This window comes from Oryctolagus cuniculus, chromosome 1, assembly GCF_964237555.1.
Source record: "Oryctolagus cuniculus chromosome 1, mOryCun1.1, whole genome shotgun sequence".
NCBI classification, from domain to species: Eukaryota; Metazoa; Chordata; class Mammalia; order Lagomorpha; family Leporidae; genus Oryctolagus; species Oryctolagus cuniculus.
The window spans coordinates 229891957-229910514 of NC_091432.1; positions in this window are offsets into that span (position 1 = coordinate 229891957).

Here is an 18558-nt window from a genome sequence, read left to right on the forward strand (position 1 = left end):
TGTAGATGTTTGAATTTCCCTCTGAGCATTGTTGCATTTTGATTCTCAATCTTTTTTAAAAAACACATTATTTTATTTATTTGAAAGGTAGAGTTAGAGAGAGAGGTAGAGAAAGAGAGAGGTCTTCCATCTGCTGGTTCACTCCCAAAATGGCTACAATGGCTGGAGCTGGGCCATTCCGAAACCAGGAGCCAGGAGCTTCTCCTGGGTCTCCCATGTGGGTGCAGGGACCCAAGGACTTGGGCGATTTTCTGCTGCTTTCCCAAGTCAGAGCAGAGAACTGGACCAGAAGTGGAGCAGCTAGGACTCGAACCAGTGCCCATACGGAATGCCAATGCTTCAGCCTAGGTTTTTAACCCATTGTGCCACAGTGCCGGCCCCTCTCATTCAATCTTCAAGTGTTTTCTTTCTAATTTTGTTTGTAATTTCTTTTTGATCCCTTGGTTTTTAGGAATTTGTTTAGGAATGTTTAAATTTCTACATATTTGTGTATTTTCCTAAATTTCCCTCTGTTATTGACTTAATTTCATCCCATTCTGGTTATATGATTTATATCTTTTAAATGTATTAAGACTTGCTTTGTGACTAAACACGTGATTTTTCCTGAAGAATATTCTACTTGTGTTGCTGGATGGAGTGTCTATGGATGTCCGTTCATCTTGTTGGCTTCACATTAGTGAATTTCAATCCCCTGTTTTCTTCCTGATCTTCTGTGCAGTTGTTCTACCCATTATTGACAGTGGGATAGGATATGTCCTGTTATCACCTTCAATTTTGTCAGTATTTGCTAACGTATTTTGGGGTCCTGTTGTTAGGTACATGTATATTTATAATTCCAATGTATTTTTGATAAATTGGTTCTTTTATGTAATGTACTTCTTTGTGCCTTGTAGCAATTTTTGAAGTCTGTTTTGTGCGACATTAGTCACTCTAGTTTTCTCTGAAAAATTTTTGCATAGAATATATTTTTCCATCCTTTTACTTCCAACCCATCTGTGTCTTTCACTCTAAAATGAGTGTCTTATATACAGCACATAGTTGAGTCATTTAAAAAAATCTACTCTGCCAATATCTACCATTCAATTGGAGAATTTAATCCATTTACATTTAATATACTTACTGATAAAGAATTACTTCCTTTTGTCATTGTACTACATCACTGCCTTATTTGGTGTTAGACATTTTCTAATTTACCATGTTAATTCTCTTTTCATTTCGTTTACTATATTTTTAAATATCTTAGTGTTTGCCCTGCAGAATACAACTAACATCTTACTTTATAAGAAAATAATTTGGATTAATGCCTTATTTAAATATTATATAAAAACTTTGACTCTAGGCCGGCGCCGCGGCTCACTGGGCTAATCCTCCGCCTTGCGGCGCCGGCACACCGGGTTCTAGTCCCAGTCGGGGCGCCGGATTCTGTCCCGGTTGCCCCTCTTCCAGGCCAGCCCTCTGCTGTGGCCAGGGAGTGCAGTGGAGGATGGCCCAGGTGCTTGGGCCCTGCACCCCATGGGAGACCAGGAAAAGCACCTGGCTCCTGGCTCCTGCCATCGGATCAGCGCGGTGCGCCGGCCGCAGCGCACCGGCCGCGGCGGCCATTGGAGGGTGAACCGACGGCAAAGGAAGACCTTTCTCTCTGTCTCTCTCTCTCACTGTCCACTCTGCCTGTCAAAACAAAAAAAAAAAAACAAAAAAAAAAAAACAAAAAAAAACTTTGACTCTATATAGCTTCATCTCCATGCTTTATGCTGTTACTATTATAAATTATATCTTTCTATAAAGTGTGCTCATTAACATAGATTTATAACTGTTATAATAAGTAATTTATAATTACTGTTTAGTGCAATTGTCTTTTAAATCTTATGTGGAGTGGATGTTTGGTGCAGCAGTTAAGATCCTGCTTGGAATGTTCACATCTCATAAATCGGAGTGCGTTCATTTAAACCCCAGCCCTGTTTCTGACTCCAGCTTCCTGATAACACACATCCTGGGAGGCATCAGATGATGGCTCAAGTACCTGGATTCCTGCCACCCTCTTGGGAGACCTGGATTGATTTCTGGGCCCCTAGCTTCAGTTGGTCAGTCCTAAATGTTGTTATTTGGGGAGTGAACCAGAGGGTGGAAGATTTCTGTCTATCTCTGTCTCCTCCCTCTGCCTTTCAAACAAAATGAAAATAAATAAATATTTAAACAAATCTTATGGAAAAATTTAAAAATGGTTTTTATATTTACTTATGTAGTTAATTTTTTAAAAGATTTTATTTATTTATTTGAGAGGCAGAGAGAGAGAGAGAAAGAGAGAGAGAGAGAACCAGAATCTGCTGGTTCACTCCCCATAGCCACAATGGCCAGGGCTGGGCCAAGCTGAAGCCAGGAGCTTCATCCAAGTCTCCCTTGAGGGTGCAGGGACCCAAGCACTTGGACCATCTTCCCCTGTTTTCCCAGGCCCTAAGCAGAGAATTGGATCAGAAGAGGAGCACCGAGAATATGAACTGGCACCCATATGGGATATAGTGCCACAGACGAAGGCTTAGCTTATCACATCACAGCATTGGCCCCCTTATGTGGTTACTTTTACCAGTGTTCTTTATTTCTTGGTAGGACTTTGTGTTACTGTCTAGCATCCTTTTATTTCAGCCTAAAAAAATTCCCCTTACTATTTCTTGTATGACTGATCTACCAGCAATGAATTCCCTTAACTTTTTTGTTTTTGCTTCGTAAATATTGAAATATCTTGATTTCTCCTTTATTTTTGAAGAATAGTTCTGATGAATATGGAGTTTTATATTGAAAATTTTTTTCCTCTCAGAACTTTAGATATTTTTGCTTTCTGACCCCCAAGTTTACTGATGAGAAATTTGTTGTTAATATTATTAAGGATTTCTTGCACATGGCTAGTCACTTCTCTCTTGCTTCTTTTAGGATTTTCTCTTTGTCTTTTTTTTTTTTTTTTTTTTGACAGGCAGAGTGGACAGTGAGATAGAGAGAGACAGAGAGAAAGGTCTTCCTTTGCCTTTGGTTCACCCTCCAATGGCTGCCGCGGCTGGCGCGCTGCAGCCGGCGCACCGCGCTGATCCGATGGCAGGAGCCAGGTGATTCTCCTGGTCTCCCATGGGGTGCAGGGCCCAAGCACTTGGGCCATTCTCCACTGCACTCCCTGGCCACAGCAGAGAGCTGGCCTGGAAGAGGGGCAACTGGGACAGAATCCGGCACCCCGACCGTGACTAGAACCCTGTGTGCTGGTGTCGCAAGGCGGAAGATTAGCCTATTGAGTCACGGCGCCGGCCTTGTCTTTGACTTTTAACAGTTCGGTTATAATGTGTCTCCGTGTGGATGTCTTTGAGTTTATCCTGCTTAGAGTCCACCGGGCTTCTCAGATGTGTGGACTCATGTGTTGTTGTTGTTGATGTTGTTTTATCACATGTGCGAAGTATATTACCATTATTTCTTCTAAGATTCTTTTTTATTTTTAGTTTTTAAAGATTTATGTATACAATTGAAAGGCTGAAAGAGATCTTCATTCCGCTGGTTCGTTCCCCAAACGGCCACAACAGCCATGGGTGGAACCCCACCTGGGTCTCTCATGTGGTTGGCAGGGACTGGAGCACTAACTAGGACCAGCTTCTGCTGCTTTCCCACGTGCATTAGCAGGGAGCTGGACGGGCAGCAGAGCAGCAGCCAGGACTCTGACCACTGCTCATGCAGGGTGCTGGGGCCGCAGGCAGTGGCTTAACCCAGCGTGTCACAACACTCACCCTCATTCTTTTTTCTTTAAGTCCCTCAGACGGAACGATGGCAATGAACCTGTCTTCAGTTTCGCTGATTCTTTCACCTGCCTGCTCAAAGCTGCTATTGCTCCCCTCTAGAGAGTTTTTCATCTCGGTTATTGTACTTCTCAGCTCTAGAACTCCTACCTGGTTCCTCGTCTGTCACTCCTGCTTCTCTGTTGGCGTTAGCTGTTTGGAGAGACGTTATTCTCGTGATTCCCTTTGGCTCTTTGGGCATGATTTCCTTCAATTCTGTAGTCGTACCTGGAGTAGCTCATCTGAAACCTTTGTCTGATAAGTCCGAGGTCTGGGTTTCTCTTCCTTGCTTCTCCCCCTCTGTAGGAGCTGTACTCCCGTGTTCTCTGCATGCATCCTCCCTGGCCTTTTGTGCTCCAGACACCTGACCCTATTTCAGGTCTTAACTGTTACCCTCTTCCTTCTTCAGGACTTTAGTGCATGATCCCTTTGCTGGCATGACCAAACACCCTCCCCACACTTAACGAGTGCCTCTGCATCCTTTTAAAATTATATATGTGTTGTGGGTTTACAATTTAAAAAACCTCCATTTTCTGTCTCTCAACATTTCTGAGCTCCCACAGGGAGAGGAGAATTCCATCTCTCTCTGGCTTCACCCCCACCCCTGCCCCTTTTCCGGTCAGACATGGAGTGTGCAGACCTCACCCTGCCCCACACGGCTGCCTTCCTCTGGCCTCGCCTTGTTTCACCACTGCTCATGAGGACTAACCCCTGCCGTTCTGGCCTCGAAGACTCTGTCCTTCTTTTGTCTCTCCTTCCACTGCCTGCAACTCTCGTCTGGACGTGGGAAACCTGGGTTTCCATTCTTATCTTTGTTTATGCCTCACACCTGTGCACACATCAATGTTTGGGGTTGGACGATTGAAGAATGGAGGTGAGGCTATTAGCCCTCAGGTGAGCAAAATTGACTCTGGGAACACCCCCCTGCCATTCCCTTGGGTCTCCTGGAGTTCTGAGGCCTTGAGTGGACAGAGGGAGGCCAGGAGGGATGGCTTCTCCTGCAGGGAGAGACCGAGGGGCTGTCTGGTGGCCTAGATCGGGGACTGGGCAGCAAGAGGAGAGAGGGTCCTTGCTGCCAGCATCTTCAGACGTGGTCACCTCATTGTGCTTATCGCAAGAGAGACTGACTGAATGAATGAAAGGAAGGAGCACATAAAAGTGCTACAGAAATGTCCAGGGGACGGCCTCCCGAGGCATTGTGGGCATCCGTGGTCAGGGCCTTAGCACATGGGTTCTGTTGTGGGGGCGAGAGCACCCAGGATCAGGGAGCCCCAGGATATGTGGGATTCAGGGCTGGCTGGGGTGACTCGGTGCTCCTACCTGGCAGGGAGACCTTAGGGTCGTCACCCCTGCACATAGTCAGGACTCTTGACTTTGCAACCTGGCCTTGGGCTGGTGAGAGTTGAGGATCTTTGGGTTCCATCTAGAAAAAGAATAGGGAGAAACAGAAAGAGAAAGCAGAGAGATAAGTGCAGGAGGAGGTTTGGAGGAGGCTGGGGTGGACAAAGACGGAGGGAGGAGAGCGAGAAAGAGGAAAAACAGTTAGCAATGGATACAAGTTAGAAGTGAAAGGCATCTGGCAACCTTGCATTGCCTATGAAATGATATTAACATTTTATTATTGTAAGGTGAGCTTTTTAAAACGGAATTTTAAATGTTACCCTGCTGTTCCGGAACACAAAAACCTTTAATTTTATGCAAATGAACAGCGAGGAGCTGAGCGCTTAATGTAAACGAACACTTTCTTTGTAGGAGAGGTTGGGAGAGAGAAAAAAAAAATTCCCCAGGATTCTTTAATTGCTGTCTGAAATTATGTAAATCCCAGCACCAGGCAGAACACAATTACCCGGCGGCCCTCCCTGCCAGCGCCGCTAATGTCTAACAAAATATCGGTGGGTGACATTTAGACGAGGGAATGCAAATGAGAATTAATTTTTTTCCAAGACAAAGGGCAGCTGAAAGATCACCTCATTCATATACAGGAGCCAGGAAAGCTCTCGAAGGCTGGGATGCTAGGGGTGGGGCAGATGGGGGCCTGGGGGCAGTGCTCCCCCCTGGGCCTGGGTCCCTGGAATTCTGGCCTCCTGGAGCCTGGGGTCACTCACCCTCCAGCTGCAGGTGCCACAGAGTTCTTCGTGGAAATCAAGTTAACAAATGTAAACAGTCGTGAAAATATCTACATTCCTGCACGCAGGGGTGACCCGGGCTCAGTTACTTTCATCAACTCGCTCTTGCAAGGCGGTCAGAGTCCTCCTGGCTGGATCTTCTTAGACAGAGCAGGGAATTGAGACTCAGAGAAGTCTACGGACCCAGCCGGAGACGCCGGCACACGGCTAACGCCAATGGCGAGAACAGGGGCAACGTGAAGAGGGCCGTGTGGGTTTACTGTTTCTAGTTCTCTCCCTCTCCCCTCCCTCCCTCCCTCTGTCCTCCTTTCCTGCTTAATGTTTATCGTTTTTAAACCAAGGGCCCCGACTTAGCCCCAGCTCCACCCCAGGATTTTTTTTTCTTGCTTGGAATAACCTCCACACATGTAACCAGCCTTGTCAACTTTTGCTCAGTCTATTTTTTTATTTTACTATTTTTAAAAAATATTTTACTTTCATTTTATTTGAAAGGGGAGAGAGAGAGAGAGAAAGGATCTTTCATCCACTGTTTTGCTCCCCAAATGCATACAATGGCCCGAGCCAGGAGCCTGGGACTCAGGCCAGGTCTCCCGTGTGGGTGGCAGGGACCCAAGAACCTGAGCCATTGCTGCCTCCTTCCAGGATTCCGGAATCTGAAATGGAGCCAGGACTGGAGCCACGGTATTCCCACGTGGGGCACAGGTGCTCCAAGCAGTGGCTTAGCTGCTGGGTCCAAAGCCTGCCCCCATCTTTGTCTCAACACAAATGTGATTTCCTTGAGGGGAGCACTCTCTGAACCACTGCCTGCCTCAGTACCCATTTCTCTGGCTTCCAAATTAGCCAAAAATTGCAGTACCCGGTCAAGCTCGCTTCTCCCTGCGGGATCCTAAGTTGTGATTTCTGGGAGGGCAGGGCAGGCCCTGTTGCGGCTGTCACTGCTGCTGGTGTCGGCAACACTGGCTGGCACTGCTTCCGCTCCGTGAATGTGTAACAACCTCATGCATAAATGAGTGATCTGCAACAAGAGTGTTGATTGGTCCAGGTGATTTCACCGTGATGCCTTTGACAATGGGGAGAAGTGGTCGTGATCGTCTTAACGATCGCGCCTGGAATTCTAGAAGTATGTTGAGCAGCAGGGTGGTGGAGAAGAGATCAGGGACGGTGCGGGTGAAGACAGCTCTCTGCCACTGGCTCGTTCTCAAGGCCAGCACAACGCACATCTTATGTACAGCAGGCCACTGTAACCCGGGCTGGCCACCTCTTCAGGGCTCAAATGAGTCTTTTAACCCTTGGATAATTCTTCTAGTTTCTCTGAAAACACGTTGGGCTTGACACGAATCTGGAGGCAGGCAAATCTCCCATCAAAAACAAACAAAGGGGCCTGGATGTGGTGCAGTAGTGTAAGCCATTGCCCACCTCGCCAGCAGCCCCTGTGAGCGCTGGTTTGAGTCCCAGTTGTTTCGCTTCTGATCCAGCTCCCTGCTAATGCACCTGGGAAAGCAGCAGAGGATGGCCTGAGTGCTGGGGCCCCTGCCACCCATGTGGGAGACCCAGATGAAGCTCCAGGCTCTTGGCTTCAGCCTGGTCCAGCCCTGGCTGTTGTAGCAATTTGGGGAGTGAACCAGTGGGTGGAAGAGTGCTCTCTCTCTCTCTCTCTCTTTCTTTCTCTCTCTGTAACTCTACCTTTAAAATAAATAAATCTTAAAACAAAGAACATTCTATGTGTATTTTTAATGGTCTACTTTAAAAATATGTTATCTGTACCTAACTTTTTAAAGATGTCCTCTTATTTAATGTTCCTCTTCTTTAATAATAATGTAAAACCTGTAATAATATATTGCATTAATATATAACCCACCCATAATAATGTAAAAACAGCGACAACCATGGGACACACTGGGACATTTTTCTAGCTTCCTGCTTCAAATAGCTTGAAGATCAGGTGATTTCAACGGTGAGTTCAGTCACCTTCCTGGCCCAGACCCTACGAATGCTTTTAAATGCTTTTTATTCTGGAGCATAGCTTTAAAAACTTTTTCTTTTTCTTTTTGATTAAAAGCAACACCCATATAATACTTCCCACGATCCCAGAGAGGGAACAAGAGCTCGCTGTGGGAATGAGAAAGAGCTAATTTAACATGGCAGTGGTTGCCCGTGTGAGAGGAGGGAGCCAGTGAGGAGAGGCCGGCTTTGGCAGCAGCCGGAAGCTGTCGCCACGGAGGGCGAGGGAGACGCATGTTGCTGGGGAACGAATGGGCAGAGGTCACAGGGGAGGCTGGAGCCAGGGCCATATGCAGGGGGTGACGAGAAAAAACTCCGCTGGGTAATGGGCCAGTGTCTTCCACAAACACACTTTAGAAAAAAGAGTGGGGGCTTAAAGACCCAGGACGACTTTGGTTGATGAGATGCATCAACAAATGCAATGATTGGACCTTGATCTTTGTTTAGATCCTGAGTTGCATAAATTGTGAACAAAACACTTTTGAGTCGATCAAGGAAGCTTGAGCACTCACTGGATACTTGATGATATCGAGAAATTATTGGCGTTTAGCTGTCAGGGAGGGAATGCTTTTTTTTCCTCCAAAGAATCCTTGTCTTTAAAAACATATTTTGAAAGATGTTTTTTCAAGTGAACTGATTTGATATCTGATATTGCATTTAAAAATAGTGAAGGCTTGGCTTGGAAGATGGAGGGATAGATAAACTGGACACATGTTGATAATTATAGAAATCAGGTGATAAGTAGGTGGAGATATCCAGTGCAACTTTCTCTAGTACTTTTGTGTATATTTAGATTTTTCTGTGATGTAAAGTTTTAAATGTTTGCAAAAGAAAATAATAGACCAAAATAACAACGAATTTTAGCAAACAGTGACTTAAATATATATATTTATGACCAATGCAATTAGATAAGTAAAGAAAATGAGAAATGCATACACGTTTGGAGGTCAGGTTATGATTATTTTTAGATATGCTTTTGTACTTAGAACATACTTCTGGGAGCTGACGTTGCGACACAATGGATTGAGCACCGCCTGTGACACTGGCATCCCAGATTGGAGCTCTGATTAGCGTCCCAGCTGCTGGGATCCAGCTCCCTGCTAAGGCACCAGGGAAGGCAATGGAAGATGGTCCAAGTGCTTGGGCCCCTGCCGCTCACATGGGAGGCCCAGGTGAGTTCCAGGTTCCTGGCCTACCCCTAGCCATCACAGCCATTTAGGGAATGAAGCAATGAACTGAAGACTCTCTCTCTCTCTCTCTGCCTCTCTTTCTTTGTCACTCTATCTTTCAAATAAACAAAAATAAAAATCTTTTTTTAAAAAGAAAATCCTTTTAAAAAACACTTTGAAACTCTTAGAAGCAACAAGTTAATGTAGTGGCTAGTTACAAAATTAACACATGAAAACAAACAGCTTTCCTCTATACATGATAACAAGCAAAGGGGAAATCAAATTGAAAACCTACCCATAAAAATAATAAATAAGACATAATAACTTGGAAAAATGTTAAAAAAGAAAGATGTAGAATCTATGCAATTAAAACACTGACTCATGAGGTCTACGAAATAATAACTGATGAAACAGAAATTCCTCACTCTTAGACAGGAAGCTTAAAACAATATTTTCAGGACTCCATGGATTAATCCGTACGTTAAATTCAATCCTAACCAAAATGCTAGCAGGGCATTTTTGAACTTGACAAACAAATTCAAAGAACACCACTCCATAAAGACCAGATGATGGTGAGTTTCCCACAAAAATTGCTGAAACACACAAACCAAAGCACCAAGCCTGGGAGGTGACAGTGACGCGGGGCTGCCATCCTTGGCAGCGTTGGCCAGAGATGAGGGTGTCCAACAGGCCTGCAGGAATACGGAACTAGTGAGGCTTAAACAGCAGGTGGCAGAATTTGTGGGACTAAAGATTTATTTATTTATTTATTTATTTATTTATTTTAAGATTTACTTGTTTGTTTGAGAGGTAGAGTTAGAGAGAGAGAGGAGAGCCAGAGAGATCTTCCATCTGCTGGTTCACTCCCCACATGGCTGCAACAACCAGGGCCGGCTAAAGCCAGGAGCCAGGAGCTTCATCTGGGTCTTCTACATGGACGCAGGGGCCCAAGGACGTGGGCCATCTTCTGCTGCCTTCCCAGGCACATTAGCAGGGAGCTGGATCAGTGGTGGAGCAGCTGGGACTTGAATCAGCGTCTATATGGGATGCCAGTGTTGCAAGCCACGACTTTAACCTGCTGACCCACAGCACCAGCCCCAGGACTAAAGATTTAATAACTGAGGTGGGAAATTCAGTGAACAAATTCAATGTAGATGAGACATGGCGCGAGTAAAGAACTTCACCGGAGACAGAGCTGACCAACTGCCTGTGCTGAGCCGTGGAGAGAAAGGCGGCAGAAGACAAGAAATCACAGTCGTGGCCTATCAAGGATGGAGGTGTTAAGTCTAAAAGCATTTTGCTTTCAAAGTAACAGAAGAAGATAAGAGAAGAAGAGCGCAGGTGACATTGGAAGAGACAGGCTCGGTGTTCAGGATTCACGAGGGACACAAGCACTTAGGGTCTGGAAACCTGCTGTCACCATTGATGGTCTCCTTTCTCTCTGTGGCTGCCTTTTAGATGGTCTCCTTTCAAAAAAAAATCTTTGTTGTTCTTCAGGTTTATTTTAAAGTGTCTAGGTGTGGACTTCTTCCTGCTCAAGGTTTGCTCTTGGGGCTGGTGTGTGGCACTGCAGGCTAAGCTGCTGCGGGGGCCACCCACACCCCGTGTTGGAAGGCCCGTTCAAGTCCTGGCTCCTCACTTGTAATCCAACATCCTACTGATGCACCCGAGAAAGCAGCAGAGGATGGCCCAAGTCCTTCAGTCCCTGCCACCCATGTGGAAGTCCCAGATGGAGTTTCTGGCTCCTGGCTTTGGCCTGGCCCAACCCTGCCTATTGTGGGCACTTGGGGAGTGAACCAGCAGATGGGAGATCTCTCTGTCTCTCCCTCTCTCTGCCTGTTGCTCTGCCTTTCAAATAAATTAGTAAATCTATTTTTTTTAAATCTAATGGGCATTATTTGGAAATATAAGATAAAATTTTTCCTTGAGTTTATTTACCTAAAACATTGAGCCAGCTTCTCTCACGCCGTTAGCTGGACAGCTGCGCCTTCCTCCTCCTGGCTCGGATGCTTTCCGTGGCAGACCGTGCTGGTCTCCTGCACTAGTGATCCTTTCTTATCAAAAAGGAGCTTGACTAGGTTAGGGCAAGTAGTGTGCTCGCCTGTGTTCCAGAAGCTGCTTCCCCCACTTCCCGTGCAGCTCCAAGCAGCCGCAGTGCAAGGCAATTCTGGGGGATGAGCTAGAAGCGGATGTGTGTTAGGGACGCGAGCAGGAGGAGGTCTGCTTCCGGAGAGCCTGCGCCTTCTCTTGCTTCCCTCCTTCCTCCCTCTTCTGGAGTCTACAGTGTGGGTGGGTGTCTGAAGGTGTAGCAGCCATTTTCCAACCTCAGGATGAAAGACACCCAACGGGCAGGATGGAGGAGGACGGGTGGTGCTCCCACATCATCCTTGAACTGCCCTCCCGTGGTCAGCTGCTTTCATAACAGCAGCGATGCCCTTACGTGCTGGTGAGACACCAAGAGCCAGGCTTCCGGGAGATGAGGTCAATGCACCTTGTCTTAGATGTGAACACAAGTTCTCATAACTGTAGTCTGTTCCAAACTCTTCATCATATGCCGTGGAAGTGTCAAATAAAGTGACAGGGACATTCTTTTTTAAGTACTACATTGATGTGCAGTAAGTTTCCTTATTGAACGGATCTAGTGCCCCCTCATTAACCTTCCTGCTTTCCAAATAGCTGTACTCAAAAATGTATTCTTCCTAATGAACTCTAGAATCACTTAATCAAATAGGTTCAAGCTATTTTGTGTTTTGAATGGAACTGCATGAAACCTATAAGCTAATTTGGGAAGGATACATACCTCGACAATATCTCCCTGTTGTTGAGTATGGTCTACATGTCCATTTCTCCAGTCCCGTGTAACTCTAAATTAAGGTGTGTAGGAGCACAGCGGGTTAAGCTGCCACCTGCGATGCTGGCATCCCATTATGAGGGCACCTGGGAAAGCAGCAGAAGGTGGCTCAAGTGCTTTGGCCCCTGCCACCCACGTAGGAGACCCTGATGGAGTGCCAGACTCCTGATTCGGCCTGGCGCAGCCCTGGCCATGGCGGCCATTTGGGGAGTGAACCTGTGGATCAAAGATCTCTATCTCTCTGACTTTCCCTCTCGCTCTGTCACTCTGCCTTTCAAATAAATAAATAAAATCATTTTAAAAATAAATTAAGGCATGTAGCATTCTTCACGTAGAATTTCTGCACAATACCTTTTATGGCTACTGCTAAATATTTTATGTTTTTATTGCTATTGTAAATAGACTCTATTTTCTATTATATCTTATAACTGGTTATTGCCAGCATATAGAAAAACTATTGATTCCCAAACATTATCATGTATTTGACTGCTCATTTATCCTAAGAGTTTTTGAGTTGATGCTTTTATGTTTTCTAGATATGTTATTATATCATCCACAAATAAAGATGATCTCATCTTCTCCTTTCTAATAAACTGTGTATCTCTGCTTATATATTTTATTGCATTGAGCAGAACAATGTTGAATAAAAATGGAAGTAGTCATGCTTGTTTTGGTCTTTGTTTTAGAGGGAATGCTTCTATTGTGTCTCTATAAGTACAATCTATTGTACTTTTAGCAGAAGTATTTTTTATTTTGTTGATGAATACTTTCCTGTTTCTGGCTTTAAAAATCAGTAACGAGAATAGAATTTTATGCTATGTCCTTTTTGTATTCATTGAAGCTCTTTTTTTAACTTAAAAACATTTATTTTCATTTCCTTGAAAGGCAAACAGACAGGAATAGAGAGATAGAGAGACATGCAGAGATCACCTTCCATCTCTGATTCAGTCCTTAAATACCTGCAACAGCCGAGGCTGGGCCGAGCCTATGCTAAGAGCCCAGAACTCAATCCAGGACCCGTATGGATGGCAAGGACCCAAGGACTTGAACCATCACCTGCTGCCTCCCAGGTGTGCATTAGCAGGAAACCGGAATCAAAGCAGAGCTGCGACTCCAACCCGGGCACTCCAGTGTGGGTTTTGGGTGCTTAACCGCTGTGCCAAATGTCCACACCCTCCCTTCAGATAAGATCAGGCACGTTCAGGGTGGTATGGCCATAGACACCCTGCCTTCAAAAAAAGCTTATTTATTTGTTTAATTTGAAAGGCAGAGAGCTACACAAAAAGAGGGGGACAGACAGAGATCTTCCTGGTTCATTCTTCAAATGCCCACAACAGCGGGGTTTGGGTCGGGCCAAACCCAGGAGCCCAGAACTCAGTCCAGGCATCTCATGTAGGCAACAGGGACCCAACTACTTGAGTTATCACTGCCGCCCCCCAGGTGTGCCTTAGTAGGAAGCTGCAATAGGGAGGGAAACCAGGACCCACACCCAGGCACTCTGATCAGGGATTTGGGCATCTCAACTGCTATGCCAAAACCCACCCCTCTTTTCTTTCTGGTTTGTCTGATACGATGTATTGTGTTATTGGGCTTCTTACATATAAGAAATCCTTGATATCATGAAATAAATCAAAGCTGGTTATGAAAGGTGATCTTATGAATATTGCTGTTGATTTTAATTTACTAAGTTTAAAGATATTTTCATATGTTAATTCATAAATTTGAGTCATGTATAACTGTCTTATTTTTTGTGCCATCTCTGTCTAGTGTTAGCTTCAGATTCCGGCTCCACAAAGTGACACTGGTAAGGTAGATTGAATCATGAGACCCAATTATTACTCTTCTCCAGTAGAATTAGGCATCCACACCCTTGCCATGTCCTCACAGTGTGTAGAGTGTGTGTCCTGCCCCTTGCATTGGGTTCACCCAAGTGACTTGCTTTGGACAACAGAAAGTGACAGGATGTTTCAAGAGCAGAAGTTTAACACCTGCTTCCATGATGTGCTTGCTTCCTTTCAATCCTGCTAGAACCATGGGCAGCGCGTACCAGAGACATCTGGATCCTACCTGCAGCTGAGAGCTAGGTCCAGCCAAGCCAAGACGACATCAACCAATGCCCAGGTGACTCCACAGGCATGTGCGCAAGCATAAATGATTATTGTTTGAAACTGTGTAATGGGGGGTGCGTGTGATTCGTTACACGGAGTTATTGTTACATAGAGCTGACTGATGCAATAAGTAGCTTTCTACCTTTTCCTGGGGTTCTGAAGCAATCCCTTATAGCATGGAAATTGTTATTTTTGCTGGCAAGATTAGAGAAACTCACCGGTAGAACCAACTTCTTTGTCTGGCTTGATTTGGTGGTGGGGAGAGGAGGGTTGAATTTGTTGATTTTTTTTCTTGTTTTTCCTTCAAATTTTTAACAAATGAATTAAGACAAGACAGATAGTAGACTGCTCCTCTAAATCCTTCTGCGGTGCTACCCCTTGCCTTCTCTTCCTACCTAAAACTACGACCTTGAGCTTGAGTGTATTCATTCCTCCGACTTTCTAAACTGCTGTTGTGCAGGGCCTGCATCTTATTAAAGCAATAATGATACGTTTGCCCTCATCGGACATTATGCACATATACGTATACAGAAACATCACATGACACCTGTCAGTCACTATGATTTTTTTTTTAATTTTTTGACAGGCAGAGTAGACAGTGAGAGAGAGAGAGACAGAGAGAAAGTTCTTCCTTTGCCGTTGGTTCACCCTCCAATGGCCGCCTCGGCTGGCGCGCTGCGGCCGGCGCACAGCGCTGATCTGATGGCAGGAGCCAGGTGCTTATCCTGGTCTCCCACGGGGTGCAGGGCCTAAGCACTTGGGCCATCCTCCACTGCACTCCCTGGCCACAGCAGAGAGCTGGCCTGGAAGAGGGGCAACTGGGACAGAATCCGGCACCCCGACCGGGACTAGAACCCGGTGTGCCGGCACCGCAAGGTGGAGGATTAGCCTAGTGAGCAGCGGCGCCAGCCTAGTCACTATGATTTTTATATGTCATTTAAAATACAATATAAAGAATAAAAGTAGAAGTAAACAAAAATGAGAGGCCATTTAAAATATCCATTATTTACTCATTTTAATTTAAAAGATGTTAAATCTTCCTAAGTGAATAAATGTATCCAATAAGAGCATAACGAATGTACACACAGGACTTTTAAATAGACACGCCAATTTAGAGATTCTATGGAAACTAAATACATAATAGCCAGCAACAGCCTGAAAAAGTGGAGCAAAAGGCAAGCACTAGCTCTATCATACAGTATGCTGAAGTGTTACACTTAGAAATTAAATTGCTGTGGTCGTGGTGCCAGAGTAGAAAACTGGCCAACTGGTCAAATAGAGTCCAGAAATTTATCCAGTAAGCAATGGAATTTAATATATAATTAAGGCAGCATTTCTTTTCTTTTTTAAAAAAATTTTTTATTTATTCGAAAGTTACACGGGGCGGGGAGGGGGGGGAGGTGATCCACTGGTTCATTCCCCAATTGGCTGCAATGGCTGGAGCTGTGCCGATCCAAAGCCAGGAGCCAGGAGCTTTTTCCAGGTTTCCCACGTGGGTACAGGAGCCCAAGGGCTTAGGCCATCTCCCACTGCTTTCCTAGGCCATAAGCAGAGAGCTGGATCAGAAGTGGAACAGCCGGGACTCGAACTGGCATCCATGTGGGATGTCGGCACTGTAAGTGGCAGCTCCACCCACTATGCCACAGCACTAGCCCCAAGACAGCATTTCTTATCAAAGGGAAAAGATGGTAGTTGGGACAATTGAAAAAAAGTTGTCAAATCCCTACCTCACTCCTCACATCAAAAGCATTTCGTACAGTTCAAATACTAAAAACTTTAAATATTAAAAACTTTAAAATGTGAAAGTATTATAAAAATGGACATAAAAATAAGAATCATGTTAAAATAGAGGGCTTTCTAAATAAGACACAAAACTCAGAAGGAAAAAAAAAATACCTATTATTAAATTCCAATAAGGAGAAGACTCTCGCTGGCTCTGGGACTGGCACGCAGGTGGTGACTTCTCAGCTGGGGCCTGGCCTGCCCAGGCAACCAGAGAGGGCATGAGCACGAGGGGCTGCTCAAGCCCAGGGTGGAGCTGAGGCCCACAGGGCCCTGTGTGTGCCTGTGGATGAGGAAGAAAAACGGGAGCCAAAGACATTGCCTTTTGGAGAAAGAGACCATAGACATGGGGAAGAAAGATGAGCAGGCAGCAGAGAGGCCAGGCGGAACTGAGGTGTGTAGGGCGGGGCGGCCAGGAAAACAGCAGACCCCGTCTGATTGTCATCACAGGGGTAACTCTATGCCCTTCCCTGCCTTCCCTCCTCCCCCCACCCCCAAGAAGGGGCAGGACCTCAGATATCAGCCTCCTAGGTCTGGGACCCTGCATATTGCTTAGGTGAGCCTGGGTGGCCTCTCATAACCCAGGTCATCAGTGGTCCTCAAACTTGAGTCACACCAGGTCAGCGTGGGGAAGACTCAAGAGTGTGCATTCCTAACAGGTCCTCGGGTGGTGCACAGCTCTCTTTGAGCACATTTGACCTAGGGGTTAAATGGAGGGATTTGGCATCACACACCCCAAAGTTCTGGTTTGACCCATCACTGATGTCCTTGCAACGCCAGACAAATCACATAATGTCTCTGAGCCTGGACCTTCTTGTCAATTAAAGGTGATCATTATCATTTCCTGCCCAAGGCTTGCTCTGGGAATGAAGTGAAGAGATGCACTTGGTATGACTGGCATTTAGGGAGCCCTCGAAAATGTGCAAGTGATTATAGTCAGACTCAGGAGACTCTGAAACCCACAGGCGACATTTGGGCTGGACTTGACTGGCCTATGGCATGGAAGAAGGGGAGACTTTAGCCTGAACCGAGGGAGAGGACAGCAGATTGGTCGCCTGAGTCTTGAACTCCAAGACACATGCCAGCCGCTCCATTTGAAATGGAGGCGTGCTCCCCTGCTGCTCCCGTTGCTGGGGTACCGTTCAAGCCCGGAAGTCAGGTTGCGCAGAGACCCAGGACAGGTGTGGAAACCCAGTATGGAAACACGGCTGGCCACACTCACGTGTGTAAGCAGAGATCGCAGGAGCTGCTCCACCCAAGAGCTGCTGGGGGGACTGCCGAGGACGTATGTGTTCCCAGCGTGCCCAGCACAGGGCACGGGGCTGTCAGCGGGCTGGGAGAATTAGCGCCTGCCAGTAAGTAGGTGCCCCATCAAGATCTGTCTAGTAAGAGGGAGCTGTGGTCTTCATTCCTCGTGGCCTCATTCCCACCCCTCATGTCACTCTGGTCCCCATGCACCTCGGATCACAGCGAGCAGACCTGTCAGTGCCCAGGTCCCACGGAGTCCACTCCCAAGAGCCAGCCCCTGCTTGAAGCACCTGAAGCCATGATGGGCGGTGCTGAGTGGGGGTGAAAGCTCCGGCCACCGCGCTCTGATCCGGACACCTGGTGTGACCTATACCGTCCCAGGCGCTCTCCTGCTGGACGGAGCCACCCTGGCTGTCAACTTGGCTGGGCCATGGGGTGCCAGACACTTGGGCAAACATGGTTCTGGGTGTGTCTGCGAGGGTTGGTACAGGTGTCATTCACAGAGTGCTGGACTGAGAAGGGCACACTTCCCTGCCCAGCCAGTCCACCCAAGGCCTGGATGGGGAGAGAGCAGATCCTCCCTCCTGCCCAACAGCTGGTGCCGCGATGCCGGGCTCTCCCTGTCTCAGACCTGCACTGCTGCTGGGTCTCCAGCCTGCCGGCTTTGAGACTGGACCTCGCACGACTCGGCTCCCTTGCTTCTCTGGCCTGCTCATCAAACGTCCGTAACTCAGCTTGCATAACTGCAGGAGCCAGTTCCTTGTGATGAACCTCTTCTCTTCGCCTCTCGCTCTCGCTCTCGCTCTCTCCCTGTTGGTTTGGTGCACTTGCCTTTTCCAGGTGTCACAGCCTTGCCGGCCCCTCCTTTCCTGGCCCACTCCCGTTTCCCCTGGGGAAGCCACCTTGTCCACCTCATCCCCTGCCTGCTCTCAGCCGGTTCACGCTCACACACCCCTCTCCCCCATTGCCTGTGTCCTCCTGCCCCTCCCAAGGTCCCAGCCGACTCAGTGGAAAAGTGCAGCCAGCTGAGGGGAGTCCTGCCGGGGATCCCAGCATGTCCAGTGGGCTTCCTGGGCCTGCCGGTCAAGCCACCAAGTGCGTGGCAGGGAACCTGCCCGCCCCAGCGTGCACGTGAGCCTGTGCTGGGGGCAGCTGCTGCCCTCCCCACCAGGCCCCACTGGCAGGTGCTGGGAGCCGGCTGCAGGCCGCCCTCATTAATATTTATGACAGGGAGAGGAAGTTGCATAAATCTTCCCTGATACTTAATTAAACCAAACTTCTTTTGATTTCCCCTCTTTCTGCCTCACTGAGTGTGGCCAGCATGCCTATTAGATGTTTATCCTCCCCCAGGCCGGGAGCTGGACAGAGCCCACCAGGTACCCATGAGCCATCAGGGGGGTACATCCTCAGCAGACACCGTGTGGACGGCTTTGGCAGAAGCCCCAGCAGAGGCCTGGGAAGAGTTGG